Source organism: Pongo pygmaeus, chromosome 15 (genome assembly GCF_028885625.2).
Source record: "Pongo pygmaeus isolate AG05252 chromosome 15, NHGRI_mPonPyg2-v2.0_pri, whole genome shotgun sequence".
Classification (NCBI taxonomy): Eukaryota; Metazoa; Chordata; class Mammalia; order Primates; family Hominidae; genus Pongo; species Pongo pygmaeus.
The window spans coordinates 65,610,509-65,627,256 of record NC_072388.2 but is presented as its reverse complement, the minus strand read 5'-3'; the positions used below and the strand labels follow the sequence as shown (position 1 = coordinate 65,627,256).

The window sequence follows — 16,748 nt, the reverse complement described above, 5'->3', positions numbered from 1 at the left end:
GTGGCACATGTGCTACAACTGGTGAACGAACATTGATTCTGCATCTTTTTTTAAAGTAATTTGAATAGGGAGTCAGAGAGACGTGTGTGCCCAGCACTGTCCAAGGGGAAGAGATGAGAATTGGGGAGTTACAGATAATTTAATCCTTAAAATGTTCTTTGCCTTGAGACAGTGATGCCATTATACGTCATATTCACCTGTTTGAAATATTTTTTAGAAAGCAACTAAGCTTTATATAAGATCATGTGCCAAGTATGTATCATATATTATCTAATTTAATACTTGCAATTATCTCTATTATAAAAATGGGAAAATTGAGACAGAAACATTCAGTAATTTTTCTTAAGCAACTGAAGGAACTAGCAAATGAATGAGTTGAGATGTACAAAAGTATAAAATACACACCAGATTTTGAATACTTAGTATGAAAAACAGAATAATTTTAATATGTTGACTACATGTTAAAATAACATTTTAGATATATTGGGTTAAATATATTATTAAAATTAATTTCATCTGTTTCTGTTTACTTTTTAATATGTGGCTACTTAGAAGCTTTAAAATTACATACAGAGTTGTGGCCCCCAGCACATCTCTATCAGGTACCCTAGGCTATTAAACTCCAAATTACCTAACTGCCTTTGTTCTAATTCAGTGCTTACCAAAAAACCTTCTGATTACTTATCTGCGCTTATAAGTACACCTCAGTAACAAAAAAAGGAGTATCATACGTAAGAGACTTATGTATTCTGGACCCTTTGGGATATCTCCTCTCCCAAATGTAAAATAATAAATACCATTCTGGTTTCCATTAAAAAAAAGATAGCCAACCAAATGATGCAAAAACTATGCTTATTACCTGGGTGACAAAATAATCTGTACACCAAACCCTTGTGACATGCAATTTACCCATGTAACAAACCTGCAAATGTACACCCTGAACTAAAATAAAAGTTGGAAAGAAAAAAAAACAAGAATGTATAGGTTTTAATCTCACAATTTCAGTGGCATTCAGAGAAAAGGCATGTTTTAAAGCAAAGGTGTAGTATTTGAGCAGACCTGGAGTTACAATTTTACAAAAGACAACAGTGTTTGAAACTTTCCTACAGTATTTTAAATAAAGTATACTTTTATATCATTTCCAAATGTAGCTATATTTTTTAAATGTTTTAACAGAGAAAAAAATAGTTGAAAAGTGGATACATGTTAACAGTACAAAGGAAGGACCCTTGATTTGCTCTATTTGAACAATAATATAATTATGGAAATCATATATAAAATCAGATAGAAATAAAAGTTGGGTTAGAGAAAAATTATGTTCAATTACTTTGAAAGTTCCCAACTGAGAATCACACACTGACTAAACAGCTCATTAAACAATATAAGTGGAATACAAGACTTTTTTTTAAAAATTAATTTATTATTATTATACTTTAGGTTTTAGGGTACATGTGCACAATGTGCAGGTTAGTTACATATGTATACATGTGCCATGCTGGTGCACTGCACCCACTAACTCGTCATCTAGCATTAGGTATATCTCGCAATGCTATCCCTCCCCCCTCCTCCCACCCCACAACAGTCCGAGAGTGTGATGTTCCCCTTCCTGTGTCCATGTGTTCTCATTGTTCCATTCCCACCTATGAGTGAGAATATGCGGTGTTTGGTTTTTTGTCCTTGCAATAGTTTGCTGAGAATGATGATTTCCAATTTCATCCATGTCCCTACAAAGGACATGAACTCATCCTTTTTTATGGCTGCATAGTATTCCATGGTGTATACGTGCCACATTTTCTTAATCCAGTCTATCATTGTTGGACATTTGGGTTGGTTCCAAGTCTTTGCTATTGTGAATAATGCCGCAATAAACATACGTGTGCATGTGTCTTTATAGCAGCATGATTTATAGTCCTTTGGGTATCTACCCAGTAATGGGATGGCTGGGTCAAATGGAATTTCTAGTTCTAGATCCCTGAGGAATCGCCACACTGACTTCCACAAGCGTTGAACTAGTTTACAGTCCCACCAACAGTGTAAAAGTGTTCCTATTTCTCCACATCCTCTCCAGCACCTGTTGTTTCCTGACTTTTTAATGACTGCCATTCTAACTGGTGTGAGGTGGTATCTCATTGTGGTTTTGATTTGCATTTCTCTGATGGGCAGTGATGGTGAGCATTTTTTCATGTGTTTGTTGGCTGCATAAATGTCTTCTCTTTTGAGAAGTGTCTGTTCATGTCCTTCGCCCACTTTTTGATGGGGTTGTTTTTTTCTTTTAAATTTGCAAATTAGGTATTGATGGGACGTATCTCAAAATAATAAGAGCTATCTATGACAAACCCACAGCCAATATCATACTGAATGGGCAAAAACTGGAAGCATTCCCTTTGAAAACTGGCACAAGACAGGGATGCCCTCTCTCACCACTCCTATTCAACATAGTCTTGGAAGTTCTGGCCAGGGCAATTAGGCAGGAGAAGGAAATAAAGGGTATTCAATTAGGAAAAGAGGAAGTCAAATTGTCCCTGTTTGCAGATGACATGACTGTATATCTAGAAAACCCCATCGTCTCAGCCCAAAATCTCCTTAAGCTGATAAGCAACTTCAGCAAAGTCTCAGGATACAAAATCAATGTACAAAAATCACAAGCATTCTTATACACCAACAACAGACAAACAGAGAGCCAAATCATGAGTGAACTCCCATTCACAATTGCTTCAAAGAGAATAAAATACCTAGGAATCCAACTTACAAGGGACGTGAAGGACCTCTTCAAGGAGAACTACAAACCACTGCTCAAGGAAATAAAAGAGGATACAAACAAATGGAAGAACATTCCATGCTCATGGGTAGGAAGAATCAATATCGTGAAAATGGCCACACTACCCAAGGTAATTTATAGATTCAATGCCATCCCCATCAAGCTACCAATGACTTTCTTCACAGAATTGGAAAAAGGTACTTCAAAGTTCATATGGAACCAAAAGAGAGCCCGCATTGCCAAGTCAATCCTAAGCCAAAAGAACAAAGCTGGAGGCATCATACTACCTGACTTCAAACTATGCTACAAGGCTACAGTAACCAAAACCGCATGGTGCTGGTACCAAAACAGAGATATAGATCAATGGAACAGAACAGAGCCCTCAGAAATAACGCCACATATCTACAACTATCTGATCTTTGACAAACCTGAGAAAAACAAGCAATGGGGAAAGGATTCCCTATTTAATAAAAGGTGCTGGGAAAACTGGCTAGCCATATGGAGAAAGCTGAAACTGGATCCCTTCCTTACACCTTATACAAAAATCAATTCAAGATGGATTAAAGACTTAAACGTTAGACCTAAAACCATAAAAACCCTAGAAGAAAACCTAGGCATTACCATTCAGGACATAGGCATGGGCAAGGACTTCATGTTGAAAACACCAAAAGCAATGGCAACAAAAGCCAAAATTGATAAATGGGATCTAATTAAACTAAAGAGCTTCTGCACAGCAAAAGAAACTACCATCAGAGTGAACAGGCAACCTAGAAAATGGGAGAAAATTTTCGCAACCTACTCCTCTGACAAAGGGCTAATATCCGGAATACAAGACTTTTTGAGAGAAAAAATATACGTAGGTATAAAAATGCTAAATTATATTATAAAAATGTCCAACCTCAGGAAGAAATGCGTTGAGAAGCATGACAAGTTTAATAAGTAAGGTAAAATATATGCATTATTGCTAACCATGTCTTACTAATGCTTTGGGATAAAAGTAAATTTTTTTTCTAATTGCATTCAAATTATTTTCTTATTTGTGGTACAGCACTTTGAGGAAATAACAATGACAAGATTACAGAAATTAGTCTGAATGACATCTACATTAAAACCTTGTAGATATGGCCAGGCACTGTGGCTCATGCCTGTAATCCCAGCACTTTGGGAGGCCGAGGCGGGCAGATCACGAGGTCAGGAGATCAAGACCATCCTGGCTAACATGGTGAAACCCTATCTCTACTAAAAATACAAAAAAGTAGCCGGGCGTGGTGGTGGGCGCCTGCAGTCCCAGCTACTCGGGAGGCTGAGGCAGGAGAATGGCGTGAACCTGGGAGGCGGAGTTGCAGTGAGCTGAGATTGCGCCACTGCACTCCAACCTGGGCGACAGGGCGAGACTCCATCTCAAAAAAAAACCAAAAAACTTTCTAGATATGATACTCAATTTACCTTATGTCAGCAGTCAAGATGGCAAAATATAAAGATTATCTAGGGCCCAATGATAGTAAAATACTCTGTTTGACAATATTTAGAACTGACTTCAGGGCTAGGTTCACTGGCTCACGCCAGTAATCCCAGCACTTCTGGAAGCCAAGGTGAGAGGATTTCTTGAGGCCAGGAGTTTGAGACCAGCCTATGCAACATAGTGAGAGTCCACTTCTTTAAAACAAACAAAAAAAAGAACTCTTACAGCAGTGATGTGTTAAGTTCTAAAGCAAAAGAGAGTCATGACCTAGGAAAGATATTATCAAAGATTTCCCCAAATCATCTGGTGCAGTGGCTCATGCCTGTAATCCCAGCACTTTGGGAGGCCGAGATGGGAGGATCACGAGGTCAGGAGTTCAAGACCAGCCTGACCAACGTGGTGAAACTCCGTTTCTACTAAAAATACAAAAATTAGCTGGGCGTGGTGGCGGGCACCTGTAATCCCAGCTACTCAGGAGGCTGAGGCAGAAGAATAGCTTGAACCCGGGAGACAGAGGTTGCAGTGAGCTGAGATCACGCCATTGACACCCAGCCTGGGCAATAGAGCAAGGCTCCGTCTCAAAAAAAAAAAAAAAAAGATTTCCCCACAAAAATTCCTAAGATTTGTTAGAAAGCAAGTCTATTATTGGCAGTGATTTATTTTCTTGTGTCTAATATTTCTGGTACTCAACTATTCCCATGTTATCAGCCTTCAGCATGTGAAAAGCACACAAAAGAACTTATTACCTGCCATCTTTTTCCTGACATACACTTCATGGGACAAGTCTGCCCCATTGCACTTCCCAAAGTAGGAGTAGCTCTGCTCTTTACATGCCACTCATTCTGCACAGCGGCAGTCTTCTCTGGGGAGACCAGAAAACCTAGGCTACTGAGCCAAATGGTAGAGGAAGGAAATGGTCTGGATTAAACAGCAATGAAGGAAGTAAAGGAAGAAGGGGGAAAAAAAGGTCCTGTGATTTCAAGGGCATGGCATTAATTTTTCTAATGTGCTCATATATTAAATCATATCTAGAATAAACTTCAACATTGGGGCAAACAGTATCTGTATAATTGTACACATACCAAGGGGACGGTTTTAAAGACCAAATTTATTTGAAAGTATACATTATTGCTTTTTGTTTAAAAATTTATTTTCATTTTCACACTATATCTGATTCTTCTAAAAATTCTTTGATTTTTAAAAACATATATCAGAAATAACAGGGCTGGGTGATAAATTTCATTATTTTAAAGAAGAATATGAAATTGGTCATTAGGATGGGTAATACTCTCTATTCAGGAAGAAATAGTGCTAAACGTATACCTGTGAATTTGGCCATTATTCATTATTCAAATACATGTTTGAAATAATCTGACAAGAAGAAATGATGTTTCCAATCTCTCTGACTTCCTCTTTTGCCCTTCTCTCTGCTTTTAAGGCTCATGTGATTATATTGGGCTCAACCAAATAATGTGGGATAACCTCCCTATTTTAAGGTCATCTGCAATGTCTCTTTTGCTATATAACATAACTTATTCACAGGAGTAACAAAAGCAGGTGAAAGTCATGAGTCCAAAATTCTGCCTACCACAAGGTCAAAGATTAAAAGCAGGGCCTGCTATCTAAGTAATCAGATGGGACTGTGGCCCACCTATGGTTAACTGTGGCTTCTCCCAGAATGGTAGCAGTGGGGATGGAGAAAGTAAATAATTTCAAGATATATTCTAGAGGTTAGAATTAACAGGAATTAATGATGGATTACATATACATTGAGAATTTGGACAAAAGAGGAGTCAAGGGTCAACACAGGTTTCTGGCTTGAGAGGATAAGAGTAGAAAAGAAGCAAATTTGAAGGGGGGTGCCCACTTAAATTGTTCATATGCTTTAGTTTTTTTTTTTTTCTAAAATGTAAGCTCCCTGAGAATAGGATCCCAATTTGATGAATTTTTGAATTCTATACAATGCCCAGGATAATGTCATACAGGTGCTAAATACATGCCTGCTGAATGAATCATTAAATTAATGTAGCAACCTCCAAACTGTGTTCTTTGAGATGTGAATAGATGCTCTCCCCCGCAATCCCAAAGTTATACATATAAATGAGTTTAGGAAGCCAACATGTTAAATTCCTTTGTTGGAGCTAATCCTCATAATTTTATTAGCATATTAAAGTCCCTAGGAAGTTTTGCAATAAAGAAATCTAACTTTGTTTAAACCAATGTTATAAAAATATATGTAATCTAATTCATTTGGCACATATTAATTAAGCACTTACTAGGAGCCAGGCATTATTTTCACCACTGGGGATACGTCGGGAAATAAAACAGATGAAAATTCCTTTCTCATGGAGTTTACATTTTGGTATGGAGGTAGAAGAGAGACAGACAATAACCAAATAAAATATATAGCATGATAGGTGGTAATAAGTGTTATGGAGAAAAATAAAACAGGAAAAAAGAATAGGATGTGTTGATGAATTGCAATTTTTAAATAAGACAGGAAGACTATCAAAAAGATAACATTTAAGTTAACTTCTGAAAGAGGAAGAACTAGCCCCACATGATATCTGAAAGAATATCATTCCAAGTAGAATAAATAGCAAATACAAAGCCCCTAAGGTATGAATGTGCTTGGTGAATATTAGAAACAATAAGGTGACCAAAGTGCCTAGAACTGAATCAAGAAGCGAGGGAGAGATCCAAGGAGTAATATGGTATCAGATCATATAGTTACCTGTAGGCCGTTAAAACAGCCATGTTTATTTCTCTTAGTGACATGGGAAACCACTAGAGGATTTTGAGCAAATATGATTTTATTTCTTTTTTTTTTCTATTTTAGAAGGCTAATTTTGGATGCTAGTTGAATAGACTGGGTGGGGTAGGGATAGGCAAGGGTAAAGCAGGGCCATTAATTAAGAGGTTATTGCAATAAGCAATACAAGATATGATGGTGGCTTATACTAGGCTGATAGCAGTGGAGGTGGTGAAGAGTGGTCAGATTCTGGACATATTTTGAAGGTAGATAATTCCAAAATTTGTGACCTGAGAAACTGGAATGATACTGTTGCTAACAACTGGGAATGGAGAAGGCTGTGAGTAGAGATAGAGAAAGTTTAGGGGATAAGAAGATAGACTTAGGTTCTGGACAAGCATAGTTTTGGATTTTGATTATATATCCAAGGAGAGATATCAAGTCGGCAGTTGGATTTACAAATCTGGAGTTCAGAGGAGACATTAGTCTAGAGCTGTAAATTTGGGAGTCATTAGTATACAGGTGATACTTAACGTAATGAGTTGGGATGAAATCACCAAGGGAGTATAGGTAAAAAAAAGTGGTCCAAGAAATGAGGCCTAAGTTACTTGAATATTAAGAAGCACCTGGAAAAGAGATGAAGAAACAGCCATTAAGATAGGAAGAATAGTAGGAGAATTCTAGGAAAACAATAACCTTTATGTTAAGTAAGGAAAGGCCTGAAAGCCAAGGACAGTCAAATACTGCTGATAAGTCAACTAGTAATTCAGTAAGACAGCTTTGTTGGAATGGTGGGAATTAAATTCTGACTAGAGAGAGTGCAAGAAAAAACAGGCAACCCCCTAAAGAAATATTGAACCAGGCAGTGATCATCAATAGCTGCTAATACCACGAAAAGAGAGACAAACATATACGCCTCCAGATGGAACTACACACATCACCTATAAAATAGTCTTGCTAACAAACAAACAACAAATTAAAGAGAAATGTGATCGGCTGGGCGCGATGGCTCATGCCTGTAATCCCTGCACTTTGGGAGGCCGAGGCGTGCGGATGGCGAGGTCAGGAGATTGAGACCATCCTGGCTAATACGGTGAAACCCCATCTCTATTAAAAATACAAAAAATTAGCTGGGCGTGGTGGCGAGCGCCTATAGTCCCAGCTACTTGGGAGGCAGAGGTAGGAGAATGGCATGAACCCGGGAGGCGGAGCTTGCAGTGAGCCGAGATCGTGCCACTGCACTCCAGCCTGGGCAACCGAGCGAGACTCCATCTCAAAAAAAAAAAAAAAAAAAAAGAGAAATGTGATCAAGTGTGCAGGAAATAGAAACAGGGAGAGGTACTGCACATCCTTGCAATCACCAGCTTCCAGAATGTAACCCTGTAGACAAAAAACAAAAAGGGCCCAGTGTTTTCAACAAATTAGTTGCCAGAAAAAAAATGGGTGGAGAAAAGTGTAACTCGTTGATTTAAAAATACTTAAAAAATGTATCTAGTCAAAACAATTTTGTTTAGATCCTTATTATAACAAATCAATAGTAAAAATAAAAAAGGATTATGACAAAAATCAGGAAAATTGGAACATTAATTGGGCATGTGATGATATTTAAAAATTGTTTTTTATAGGTATGATAATGGTATTGTGGTTATATTTTAAAACTAAAGAGGTGTCATCTTTTCATATGAAAATATTTGTGGATAAAATACATGATGACAGAAATTAGTTTGAAAATATTCCAGTGGTATATTTATAGAATGAGAGTAGAAATGAAACAAGTTTGGCCATGAGTTATGAATTGTTGAAACTATGTAACTTACACATAGCAACTTTAATTAAACTATTTTTCCTACTTTTATGTATGTTTGAAATTTTACATGGTAAGTTTTTAAAAGAAGATAAAAAGAATGGGAGGGGAGGAAATGTAGACAGAAGGTACAGACACCTTTTATATTACTCTATAAAGAGAAGTTTTACTATAAAAGGAAAAAAGGTGGGACAATAACTGGAAGGAGAAAGGAGGTCAAATATATTTTTTAATGGGTAGAAAAATAAAAGCATGTTTGTACGCTGATGAGAAAAATAAAGTAGAAAGAGAATATTGAAGATTCAGGAGCTAGAACAATTGCTGGAGCTATGTCTCTGGGTGGATGAGAAGGTATGGGATTACGTGCACAAATGGACGACTTCAACTTTGTTAGAGGCCTCCATGGTTCTTCCATGCATATTCATCATTAGAAACATGACAGAGGGCAGAATATTTGGATGGATGAAGGAAAGTAAGAAGCTGTAGTGAAACACAGGGAAGCTCTCTTTTGATAACTTTTCTCCATAACATGGCTTTCCATGGTTATAGGCTAAGAAGTAAGAATTGGAGAGAAGGTTTTGGAGGTTTGAAGAGAGAGAGGCAGGTACGACAGTCATGTAATATAATGGGAGAAAAAACAGACTACAGCAGGGGCTGGCAAAAATCTGGCCCTAGCAGAATTCTGACAGAGACCGTATAATTCACAGTTTAAGATTTTCACTACTGGCCTTTTATAGAAAACATTTGCCAGTCCCTGGACTAGGGAAATAAAAGAAGTGTTGCACTAAATGGACTAATAAAAAGTTAGTGATCATAAATTTAAGGATGAATCAGTCATTATGGTTGCCTGTTTTTCTCCGGTTAAGTTCAGCTACAAGGAAGCAGGTCCAAAACAGACAGAGACTTGGAATTTAACCAGCCTTATGGATTAGGCAAGTGTATTAGTTTCTTGTGGTTACTGTGTGGTGGCTCAAAACAATTAAAACTTATTATCTCACTGTCCTGAGGCCAGACGTCTACAATCAGTATCAGAGATTCGAGATACTTGACTGAGGAAATCAAGGTGTTAGCAGGTCCGCACTCCCTCCAGAAACTCTAGTGGAGAATCTACTTCTAGTCTATTGCAGCTTCTGGTGGCTGCAGTATTCCTTGATTGTGGTCACATTACTCTATTCTCTGCTTCCTGCTTTCTTCTCCTATGTGTATCTTCTTCTCTTCTGTTTATAAGAAATTTTCTTCTGCTTCTCTCTTACGAGGACACTTGTGATTGCATTTCAGGCCAACGTTAATAATCCAGAATAATCTCTCCATCTCAAGATCCTTAACTAAATCACATCTGTAAATATCTGTTTTCATTAAAAGGTAACATTAAAAGTTCTAAGAATGAGGACCTGTTATCTCTGGGTGGCTACTATTCACCCAAGAAAAGACAATATGATGAGAAGGACATGAAAATTAAAGGTATGTTTAATAGAGTATTCGATTGATTACATAATGTAAGCTAGGTAAGGAGGGAAATGAAAGAGGTAAGGAGCCAATCAAAAAGAATTGGAGGTCCACAGTGATCAAAGATTTATCACAGTTGAATTACTAGAGGGAGTTAAATAGAAAGTGACAACTGAAGAGGGTGATAACTGAAATGAAAGTTATAGAGGAGTGATAGTTATTAGTAATGAAAGGAGCTAGGGTGTGACCGTTGGAGCCAGTGGCTTAGGAAGGATGAAGGACATCATTGGGTGAAAGATGGTGAAAGAACTGAGAGGCCTGAGAATCCTTTTATTCATCCCATTTGAATCTTTCCAGCAGTCCTTTCTTATCTATAGGGGATATATTCCAAGATCTATACTGGATGCCTGAAACTGAAAATAGTACTAAACACTCTACATACTGTTTTTTCCTACACACACATACCTATGATAAAGTTTAATTTTTAAATTATGAACAGTAATAGATTAAGAATAATAAAACAACTATAACAATATACCATAATAAAAGTTATTATTTTTATAATAACTTTCTCTCAATATTAATATTTTTGGATGGCACTTGACTGCACGTAACTGAAACTACAGAAAGTGAAACTGTGGATGGGGGGGACTACTATGGTATTAATATTTTTGGAATATCAGTGTTTCATGGAACATAGTGTGGCAAATGCAGAATCAATAAACATGCACATTTTAGTTACTACTAAAGGTAAAAAGCTGTGATATGTGTATATAACATATTGCACAATAGAAGGGTTGAAATAGATTCTTGTTACAATTTTCTACAGTAACTTTCATGGTTTATAGGTTTCATTAATATTAAAGGTACCATTATAGTAAAATCCAAAACTATAGAAACTCTGGTCCAGACAACCTAGGCAATACCATTCTGGATGCAGGAATGAGCAAAGAGTTCATGACAAAGATGCCAAAAGGAATTGCAACAAAAGCAAAAATTGACAAATGGGATCTAATTAAACTAAAAAACTTCTACAGAGCAAAATAAACTATCAACAGATTAAACAGACAACCTACAGAATAGGAGAAAATTTTTGCAAGCTATGCATCTGACAAAGGTCTAATAGCCAGCATCTATAAGGAACTTAAATGTACAAGAAGAAAATGAACAACTCTATTAAAAAGTGGGCAAAGGATATAAATAGACGCTTTTCAAAAGAAGACATACATACAGCCAACAATCATGAAAAAAAGCTCAACACCACTGATCATTAGAGAGATGCAAATCAAAACCACAATGAGATACCATCTCACACCCATTAGAATGGCTATTATTAAAAAGTCAAAAAATAACAGATGCTGGTGAGGTTGCAGAGAAAAAGGAACATGTATACACTGTCGGTGGGAGTATAAATTAATTCAAGCATTGTGGAAAGCACTGTGGCAATTCCTCAAAGAGCTGAAACAGAACTCTCATTTGATCCAGCAATCCCACTACTGGGTATGTACCCAAAGAAATATAAATCGTTATATCATAAAGACACATGCAACGTATATGTTCATCACAGCACTATCCACAATAGCAAAGACACAGAATCAACCTAAATGCCATCAATGGTAGACTGGATAAAGAAAATGTACATATACATATACACCATGAAATACTATGCAGCCACAAAAAAGAACAAGATAATGTCCTTTGCAGGGACTTGGATGGAGCTGGAGGCCATTATCTTAAGTGAACTAATGCAAGAACAGAAAACCAAATACCACATGTTCTAATTTATAAGCAGGAGCTAAATGATGAGAACACATGAACACATAGAAGGGAACAACACACACCAGGGTCTATTGGAGGGTGGAAGGCAGGAGGAGGGAGAGGATCAAGAAAAATAACTAATAGGTACTAGGCTTAATACCTGGGTGACAAAATAATCTGTACAACAAACCCCTATGACATGAGTTTACCTATATAACAAACCTGAACATGTACCCTTGAACATAAAATAAAAGTTAAAAAAGGTAACATAATTTTTAAAAACTCTACATAGGATCAAATATTTAAAAATACTTTTTAAAACTATATCAGGTAAGATCCTGACTAACATACACTTTAAGAAGTGAAAGAATAATTAGAATTAAAATTTGGTATATTTCATAGATGACTGGTAATTATTGTAAGTACTCTAGCATTATCCATATGCTTCACTGTCTTGAGACAGAATCATACCTCTTCAGCCTCATGTCCCAGTATTACAATCGTCCCTTATTCCACTTCAGTATACTTATTAAAGTTTCAACAATTCAAAGTCACAAATAGCTGCCCAAAGATACAAATTTTTACACATATCCACATTTTTCTACACACTGTCTAAAATGCTCTTCTCTAATGATCCTAGCAGACAAGTATATATGTATATTATATATATAGTATATGTATCTTTTAAAATCTAGATGACTAGTCAATTATCTTGAGGAGTTGTTTCAAACATTCATCTTCTATTCCCTTAATGCATCCTTCACCCCATGAATGCTTAGAAATAAACTCCTATATTCTACCTTTACTGCATACTTATTTCTATGGTTTTAACTGTATAACTCTGGATTATAATGTCTTCTTCTGCAAAGTTGTTCTATCCATTATTGAAAGTGGGGTACTGAAGCCCCCAACTATTATTGTTTAATTGTCTGTCCCTTTAATTCTGCCAGTTTTTGCTTAATATATTTTGAAACTCTCTTTTTGGGTACATGTATGTTTATAATTGTCATGTATGCCTAATGGATTGATCCTTTTATCATTATAAAAAGTCCTGCTTTCAAAGTCACTGCTCATATAGCTCTTTTCCTACAGAATATTGGAAAGTCAGGAATAGTGTCAGCTATTCATTTCTGTGTTCCAAAACTTGGTCTAGTGTTTAGAATAAAGCAGGTAGGAAATAGAATTTTTAAAAATCAATTTTAGTTTTCAATAACTTAAAAGAGAGATTATCTTCTCTATAATCATCTGGTAATCTATTCTAATTTCTCATGCCATACACTTTATTTCTATTAGGATAAATAATTTTAAAAATCTCTCATTTTGCAATTTATATTGATGTTATTTTGCTCTGTCTTGCATGTATATACCAAACAGATGGCCATACTCCTCTCCATATATACCAACTCTGTATACTAGTTGGTTAGATCATTACTCAGTTTTATCTTTAGTAACTTAAAAATTCCCAGTTAACTTTAATCTTCCTCATAAATTTGATTTTCTAAATCTTTGTATATTTTAGAGGTTTTCCTCTGAGTTATCTCCAAATTCTTCAAATAGATCCATATATTTATAATTTTCATTTGTGTACTCTTATTTATATTGTTTTGAACTTTTGTTGGCAATTTGTAAAACACTATTCATTATGACTATTAGATCTTTTCCTGACATGTGCAAGTATTCTCTTCTTTAGTCTGTTTAGTCAATCTCAGATACACGATTGATAATTGCAATTATTTAATAATCCTTTGAGCACTTACTACATACAAACATTGTTGTATGTTGCTGGGAATCAGTGATATAATTTATTATAAATGTATGCTATTTAACTGTGGCTTGGACATGATTGATACTTGACAACTCTTCTGATTATCTTTGTAGTTGGCTCACACATCTACTGGCATGAGTAGCAACTATTCCGTTTATTCTGAAAGCAATTACTCTGTGTATTCTGATAGCAATTCCAAATTTCCATTTTCCCCCTAAGCTTATAACACATATCTATATCAGATAAATTTGCCCTCTGTCTTACTAAGAAGACAGAAGTTACTGATAAAAAACACTTTCTACTTCTCTAGGCTCAATCCCAGAATTTTTCACTATTTTCACTCTTCATTTTCCCTCTTTTCTTTTTTTTTTTTCTGTTCAAAAAGTGAGTCTGCAATAGAACAAACAGAAAGGATGATAATCTCTCTAGTACTCCTTGGCAGCCTGGATTAGACACTGAAAAAGTATCAGGGAAAGATATACACGGCTACTGACTAGCAATTTAAAAATTAAAGAAATTCAGGGAAAGGACAGCCCATTGTCCTTCCTTAGAAGTCCTAGTGAGCCTCTTCCCATTAGAAGTCTGAGGGGACTAACTAAGGGAATTATAGATTCAAGTCTTTAGTCTTATATACTTAATACAGAGAGTGAATATAATGAGTAGAAATGCGTAATAGGCATCTTGAAATATTTTAAATGAATCTTTTCTTTCATATTACTTTTCTTTTTCAACACATAGTTTGAAAAATTAAAAGCTTATATGAAGTAACTCTACTTATAAAGACAAAGGTGGAATTTGAGGAGAGGATTAGGACCAAGGAAGCTGAGAAGCTAACTATATTGAAAGCCATCAACAGGGACGCTAAGTTTTTTTAAAAATGGGGGGAAATAACAGACTTAGGAAAGAAAACTATAGTTGGTAAAATCACTGTTGTAAAAAGACTGGAAGCAGAGGCAAGATTAATGAAATTTTTTCTTTGTTTTGCAGGAGCTTGACTATAGTATACCTGGCTTTGTGTGTGTTTGCACATATGTATGTATGTGTATATATACATATACAAACACATGTGCATATAAAACTTATCTTGCTTCCTAAATTTTTGCTCTGATGTCTTCAATTTTACAAAATTCTCAATCAGTATTTTTTCAAATATTGTTTCTATATCATTCTGTCTATCCATCCTTCTTTTGGGAATATTGCACAAATGTCAGTTATTTTTACCATGTGCCATATGTCTCTTAGGTTCCTTTGGTTTTACCTTTCATTTTTCTGTGTGTATTTCAATGTGGCGTTTTCTAATGAACTGTCTGTTCATTTACTCTGTTTTTCTGAGTCTAGTGTTTCATTCAACATATCTAAATGCAATGAGTAACTAGTAAATATCTAAAACTATAGTTTTTCTCTTTTTTGCAGCATTTTGCCTTCACTCCTAAAGTGTAGTCCTTCTAGGGTTCCAACTAAGTTTACCAAGGCCCTTCTGCCTTGGCAGGGCTTAAAATTCAGCCTTTCTTCTTAGTCCCATGCACCTCCTGAAATCTCTGCTAACTTGTTCAGACACTCAAATTCTGTTTATTGATGAATTTCCTGGAATTTCAACTTGTACATATAGATATGCATCTTAAGAGTTGGCTAAAGTTGGCTAATGACAGAAAGATTGTCACTTTCCACTTGGACTCCAGTCTTCCACACTAGGAATTGAAAAATGCTCTCAGGGAAAAAGTTAGGGTAAATGTGGAGTTCACTTCCAGTGCTTCTATTCTGTTCTCCCAAGAACCATTATCCCTCAAGTCCTGCTTAAACTGATTGTTCTCCAATTCCTTCAAACAATTGTTTTATGTATTCTAGCTAGTTTTCATAGAAGCTACTCCACCACAGGTGGAACTGGAGTCTCTATTTAATCAATTCCTGAATGAGAAAGATTGAAATGAAAAACTAGTACATATCAGCTGAAGTTAATTATCTAGATATATATTTCATTCTAAATAGATGACTATATGTAGATAATAAATTATACAGCTTTTCCATCATAGTGTACATTCAGTCATTCTCTTTTTTTTCTGTTTCAGTAGTACATGTGCAGGTTTGTCATATAGGTAAATTGTGTGTCATGTGAGTTTGGTGTATAGATTATTTTGTTACCCAGGTAATATGCAGAGTACCCAATAGGTAGTTTTTCATTCCACTCCCTCCTCCCACCCTCTACCCTCAAGTAGGCCCCACTGTCTGTTGCTCCTGTCTTTGAATCCATGTGTACTCCATGTTTTCCACTTATAAGTGAGAACATACGGCATTTGGTTTTCTGTTCCTGCATTAGTTCACTTAAGATAATAGCCTCTGGCTCCAAAGGCTGCTGCAAAAGACATGCTCTCATTCCTTCATCCAGTCTACCACTGATGGGCATTTAGATGATTCCATGTCTTTGTTATTGTCAATAGTACTGCAGTGAACATACATATACATGTGTGTTTATGGTAGAAGAATTTATATTCCTTTGGTTATATATCCAATAATGGAATTGCTGGGTCAAATGGTAATTCTGTTTTAAGTTCTTTCAAAAATTGCCACACTACTTTCCACAATGGGCAAATTAATTTACACTCCCATCAGCAGTGGATAAGTGTTCCCTTTTCTGTGCAACCTTGTCAGTACCTGTTCTTTTTTGACTTGAGATACCCTCTCACCTCAGAAAGAATGGGAAGTGGTCAATCAAGGTTCACCCTTCTGTTCTTTTTACTCAAAGATAATCAACAGATTTCTAAAAGATTAACAGTGGTTCTGACATCACATTTTATTTTTCATTTTTGTATTATCTGGATATATAGTAGTTCAGGTTGATAGTATTTTTAACTCATTTAAAGCACCTAAGTGCATACATGCTCAACTATTAAAGATGATTATCTTCTTTTTTAAAATAATAATGACTGTCCTCACAGGAGGGGCAAAAGAAAAAAGTTTTTAAAAAGTCAAGTAATTCTTTAATTTTTATTATATTTTAAACTTAGA

At 35.8% G+C, this 16,748-nt stretch overlaps 1 protein-coding gene across 13 annotated transcripts in view; it reads right to left on the bottom strand.

The window, feature by feature from the left end:
* Positions 1-16,748, bottom strand: part of GPHN (gephyrin) — a 682,735-nt gene that overhangs the window by 412,549 nt on the left and 253,438 nt on the right. The gene's annotated exons all lie outside the window — the stretch shown is intronic.